The 6,411-nt window shown below is 41.1% G+C and overlaps 1 pseudogene; it reads left to right on the top strand.

The window, feature by feature from the left end:
- The first annotated feature begins 3,755 nt into the window (after positions 1–3,755).
- On the top strand, positions 3,756–4,150 carry LOC116628164 (annotated as a pseudogene).
- The last annotated feature ends 2,261 nt before the right edge of the window (positions 4,151–6,411 follow it).

Here is a 6,411-nt window from a genome sequence, read left to right as displayed (position 1 = left end):
ATTTCCAAGGAAAAAAGAAACTGTACATACATTCCAACTCAGCTTTTCCTTGCCACGTAACAATAATGTGCTCATGTTTAAGTAGAAAGGACAATTAAATGGATGGTAAAATTGTATATAGATTTTAACTGATGGAAGGGATAAAGAGAAGAGAGTTAATGTGAATGTCAATAATTATATTTAAAATAAATCGTATTTACTAATATCTATTGAAAACTTACTATATTCCTGCTACTCTAGGTACTGTGTTACATGCATTACCTTTACTTAATCCTGACAATAATGTCATATGGGCTTACAGGGAATTACTATTTTCCTTCTCATTTTACTGATACAGAATCTGAGGCTCTTAGAAGTCAAGGAAATTTTTCAAATTCACACAGCTAGTCTGTGCCGAAGTTGAGGTTTGTAAAGACATAGTCTGGCTGTAATAACCACACCCTTAACCCTAATACTCTTCCTTCCAGGAACTTCACTTATAAAACCTTTCAAAGTAGGACTTCTTTTTTCTACTTTAAAGTACTTTATTACCATCATCATGTTGTGTTCAAAGAAACCTCTGCCTAAAGAATTTATTTTTTTAGAAGATTTTATTTATTTATTTGACAGAGACAGTGAGAGAGGGAACACAAGCAGGGGGAGTGGGATAGGGAGAAGCAGGCCCCCTGCCGAGCAGGGGAGCAGGGAGCCCAATGCGATGCGGGGCTTGATCCCAGGACCCCGGGACCATGACCCAAGCCGAAGGCAGATGCCAAGTGACTGAGCCACCCAGGCGCTCTCTAAAGAATTAATTTAAAAGAACTGATATAACTTCAGTCCCTGAAAAGAACTCCAAAGGGCAATTTTACTCCTAATACAAACCACAGATGAGGTTCTTGGTTTAAATTCACTACTTTATTAAATAACGATGTGAGGAGTGGTTTGCTCTTGTACTTATGATTGTTATCTCCTTCCTTGTCTACAGGCTATTATATTCTGGTAGCTGTAACATTATTTGTATACACAGATAATTGTAGTATATTAATTCGTTCTATAAGACACCTTTCTGGTACCATATTTGAGTGGAAATGAAACCCTTTCTTAGCCTCTAAAACTAGAAGAGAATAATCCACATCCCCATGATGCTCTTTATTGAAGACTTTTAACTGATATGGTGTGAGAATGAATAATTTGGGGAATCAGACCTGAAAGCGCATAACATGAAGACAGTGTTGCATTTACTTATGAATATATGAATACAATGATTTAAAATTTAATTAAATAATTATTTATTCAGCACATACTATGTGCCTATATCAATAAACTGGCAATTGATTAAATTGTCCACAGTCATTGTTAAAAATGGATTAACCATCCATTCTAGATCTTTAAAACGTTTTTAAAAAGATTTTATTTATTTTATTTTTAGAGAGAAAGAGAGAGAGAGCGCCTGAGCAGGGAGAGGGGCAGAGGGAGAGAGAGAGAGAGAGAAAGAATCTCAAACAGGCTGTGTGCTGAGCACAGAGCCCAAAGAGGGGCTCAATCCCACGGCCCTGGGATCATGACATGAGCTGAAACCAAGAGTCAGACACTCAACTGATTGAGCCACCCAGGCGCCCCTAGATTTTTAAAACTTTTAATAAAATATGATCACAAACTTATTGTTGGGATATCTAAAGAACTCAAGAAAACACCTGAACACTTAAAAAAAAAAAAAAAGGAAAGAAAAAAGTGAAATGGGAAATTAGTGGTGTATGGAATAAGAAACCAGTATTTAATATAATATTGATTACAAATACTTTGGAAGATGCAGCTTAGTGTATGAGTCAAATAGACTGCCAACTGAATGCCACAAATCAGCAACCACTAAGTCAACTACACATTTTGAACCAGAGGGGTTTCATCCACATGGAGGACTTGCTTCCAAGGGGAGAGCCGGAGGTACTGAACTAAGCAGGCTTGATTCATTCTTTCCAAATAAGTGATTTATCCTCCCAAGAGAATCATAAAATAGGGCAAGTAAAGACTAGGAATGTTATGCAAATTGAGCTAGTTCAATTTAAAAAGAACCATGGGGCTGGAAGTGTGTTCTTCCCGTAGATATTTTTAAAATATTAAAAACGGTAGTAACAACCTACACATATAACAGGAGTCAAAGGGGGCACCTGGGTGGCTCAGTCGTTAAGCGTCTGCCTCCGGCTCAGGTCGTGATCCCAGGGTCCTGGGATTGAGCCCCGCATCGGGCTCCTTGCTCCGTGGGAAGCCTGCTTCTCCCTCTCCCACTCCCCCTGCTTGTGTTCCCTCTCTCGCTGTCTCTGTCTCTGTCAAATAAATAAATAAAATCTTTAAAAAAAAAAAACAACAGGGGTCAAAATCAGCATCATGCCTAATGATAGAACAATAGAAGAAATAGGCTAATAGGCTGAAATTGAGACAAAAATGTCTAGAACACATTATTATATAATAACGACCAGACAATGCAATTAGACAAGGAAAAGAAATGAGATAGTAATTAGAGTAAAAGAAGCAAAAGACTAGAAGCCCCACAGTTATATCAATTTAAAACTTTTTTTTTTTTTAAAGCTTTTATTTATTTATTTGAGAGAGAGAATGAGATAGAGAGAGCATGAGAGGGGGGAGGGTCAGAGGGAGAAGCAGACTCCCCGCTGAGCAGGGAGCCCGATGCGGGACTCGATCCCAGGACCCCAGGATCATGACCTGAGCTGAAGGCAGTTGCTTAACCAACTGAGCCACCCAGGCGCCCTCAATATAAAACTTTTTAAGCAGGGCGCCTGGGTGGCTCAGTCGTTAAACGTCTGCCTTCGGCTCAGGTCATGATCCCAGGATCCTGGGATCGAGCCCCGCATCAGACTCCCTGCTCAGTGGGAAGCCTGCTTCTCCCTCTCCCACTCCCCCTGCTGTGTTCCCTCTCTCCCTGTGTCTCTCTCTGTCAAACAAATAAATAAAATCTTTAAAAAAAAAAAAACTTTTTAAGCAAATCCTGATACATTCCAACAATAAAACGCTATGTCTCACATCTCTCTACCTGTAGGGAAATATGTGAAAATATTCACTGAAATTGAACATACACCAAAACATATTTTTACATAAGGCATACAAGGTGCAGAACAGTATAAATGGTATTTCCCCACGTGTATCATAAAAGAATTGTGTGTGTGTATGTGCATATGTACATCATTCACACATGTATGCTGGTAAAGACTGTTTTTCCCAAGATATCCACACACAGAAAATTAGTAATCCTAATAGGCTCTTGGAAGGAGAAACGAAGATCTGTAGTAGGAGGGAGAGATTTGTTTTGTTTTGTTTTTTACTGTGTAACCCTTTTTACCTGTTGAATTTTTATAATGTGCACATATTTTTCTTCAATAATTAAGTATAACCAGTTTACCTACTCGGTGTAAAGTTTAGCTTCTGAATGATGAATAGCATGTTGAGTAAAGTATTTATGGAATGATTATAAAAGTGGTTTGGAATTTAGATCTCTTTCCGCCAGAGGAGTATTAAATTTTGAAAGGTTCAAGGAAGACTGGGCCAGTTTTTGGGCCAACTAAGTATTTTGTGTATTTTAAGGCAATCATGAGTACAAATAATAAGAATTTTTATAGAGAATCAGATGAGTAAGCCACTTGTTATTTTGAACCTGATAAAATTTATAGGTTGAAGTCCTGTCAGTACCTCAGAATGTGACCTTATTTGGAGATAAGCTATTTAAAAAGGTAATAAGGTTCTTTCGGCCATCTTTCCGTGCCGCCATAATGGTGCGCGTGAATGACCCAGCAGATGTTCTCAAGAGCGTTAACGCTCCTGAAAGGAAAGGCAAATGCCAGGTTCTTATTTGGCCATGCTCCAAAGTCATCGTCCAGTTTCTCACTGTGATGATGAAGCATGTTACATTGGCGAATTTGAAATCATTGATGATCACAGAGCTGGGAAAATTGTTGTGAACCTCATGGGAAGGTTAAACAAGTGTGGAGTGATCAGCCCCAGATTTGATGTACAACTGAAAGATCTAGAAAATTGGCAGAATAACCTGCTCCCACCCCGCCAGTTTGGTTTCACTCTACCGACAACCTCAGCTGGCATCATGGACCATGAAGAAACAAGATGAAAACCCACAGGAGAGAAAATCCTGGGATTCTTTTTCTAAGGATGTAATACATATGTGCAAATAAAATGCCTCAGTGGGATAAATAAATAAATAAATAAATAGGTATATAAGGTTAAAATGGGGTCACTAGGGTAGGCCTAATCCACTATGACTGGTGGTTTCATAAGAAAAGGAGATTAAGGGGCGCCTGGGTGGCTCAGTTGTTAAGCGTCTGCCTTCGGGTCGGGTCATGATCCCAGTGTCCTGGGATCAAGCCCCACATCAGGCTCCCTGCTCGACAGGAAGCCTGCTTCTCCCTCTCCCACTCCCCCTGCTTGTGTTCCCTCTCTTGCTATCTCTCTCTCTGTCAAATAAATAAATAAAATCTTAAAAAAAAGAAGGAAAAGAAAAGGAGATTAAGGACAGAGACACGGACAGAGGGAAGACCATGTGAACATACTCGGAAAAGATGACCATCGGCAAACCAAGGAGAGGGGCTTCAGAAGAAAACCCTGAGGACAACTTGATCTTGGGCTTCTAGCCTCCTGAACTGTAAGAAAAACAAATTTCTGTTGTTCAAGCCACTCAGTCTGTGTGGTACTTTGTTATGGCAGCCTCAGCAAAGTAATACTCAACCTAAGCTCAGTGATATTGGCTGCAGGTGATAGGCAGCCATTGAAGAATCTCAAGTAGGAGAATGACCTTTTAAAATCTGCTCTTTAGAAGAATGATTTTGCAGTGAATAAGATCGATTGGAAGGGATAGCTGGGGGTCTGGGAGACTAGTTAGAAAGTTACATCAATGGTGCAGTGAAAGCTGAGAGGCATAATTCAGGCATTTTCACAGAGAATCGAGAGGAACAATTACATATGAGACTTGTTAATGGGGTAGAAGTTACAGGACCCAGAGACCAGTTGGATGCAAAGCAGAGAGAGAGGGTCAGTCTGTGATGAAACCGATGTCCCTAGCTTAGGCAGCTAAGTGAATTGTTTATATATTTTTTTAAAGATTTTATTTATTTATTTGAGAGAGAGAGCGAGCACGAGTGGGGGAGGGGGGATGGGAAGAGGGAGAAGCAGACAACCCGCTGAGCTGGGAGACCAAAGCGGGCTGGATTCCCCAGGACCCTTGGATCATGACCTGAGCTGAAGGCAGATGCTTAACTGACTGAGCCACCCAGGCGCCCCTAAGTGAATTGTTTATAAAGCAAAATAGAAAAACATAGGAGCAGTGGGCTCCCCATGTGAACTCTGGAGAAAGCTAACCAAATTACGGTGGTGACTTGTTAACACCAATGGCAAGGAGAAACTCCAGGAGATAGGCATCAATCCAGATTAAGATCAAAGCAGTTGATGACCCAGTGAGGGAAGAAGGCTCATAGAGCTGGCAAGGGATAGCAGTCAGGATGTTTGAGGCACCTGGTGAATTACCATGTCATGGAGAAGAAATGCACCTCACCCAGAAACGCACAGAAGGTCTCTTTGTGGAGGGAAGGCTCAGCATTCCACAGATTGGGTGCAATCAGGGTGGAGCTGGCCGTGATAATTGAAACAGAAGTAATGAGAGGAAAGGGATGGAACAATCCCGGCACTATGCCTTGGCTCCGCCCCAAACAGGCTTTATAACCTTGGACAAGTCAGTTGACTTCTCTTTTTCCTTTCACTAGCAAATCAGGGTAAAAATGAAGTGATTGTTATTATGACACATCATTAGCTAATTAATACTTAGAGGCCTCAGAAAAAGCCTCCTGGAGATGATTTATAAACTAAGAGCTGAAGAACGAGTAAAAAAGGAACCAGAAGAAACGGCGAGGAGGTGTGGAGTGAAAGATGTTCTAGTGACAGGGAGCAGCATCTGTAAGACCCTGAGCCCAAACAGAAAATGGTATTTTCAGAGAACCAAGAAGTGGTTTGATATATCTAGAGCATGGAGTTCTATCGGGACAAAGTGAGAAAACAGAAATTGCAAGCAGTTAAGTAATTTGTTCAAGGTCACATAACAATTACAGGTCTGATCTGTGAATTCAGCATGCCTGTACCAGGACTTGCATTTAAATTATTAATCCTAGGGGTGCCTGGGTGGCTCAGTCGGTTAAGCATCCAGCTCCGGACTTCAGCTCAGGTCATGATCTCAGGGTCGTGGGATCGAGCCCCACGTCAAGCCCTGCATCAGGCTCCACGCTCAGCTGGGAATCCGCTTGAGAACTCTCTCTCTCTTTCTCTTTCTCTCTCTGCCCCTCCCCCAGCACGGGCTCTTTCTCTCTCTCAGATAAATAAATAAGTCTTTAAACTATTAATCATATACAACCTCCCTATAGCACT

This window comes from Phoca vitulina, unplaced genomic scaffold (assembly GCF_004348235.1).
Source record: "Phoca vitulina isolate PV1807 unplaced genomic scaffold, GSC_HSeal_1.0 scaffold3, whole genome shotgun sequence".
In the NCBI taxonomy this organism is placed as follows: Eukaryota; Metazoa; Chordata; class Mammalia; order Carnivora; family Phocidae; genus Phoca; species Phoca vitulina.
This window is presented reverse-complemented; position numbering and strand designations above follow the sequence as displayed.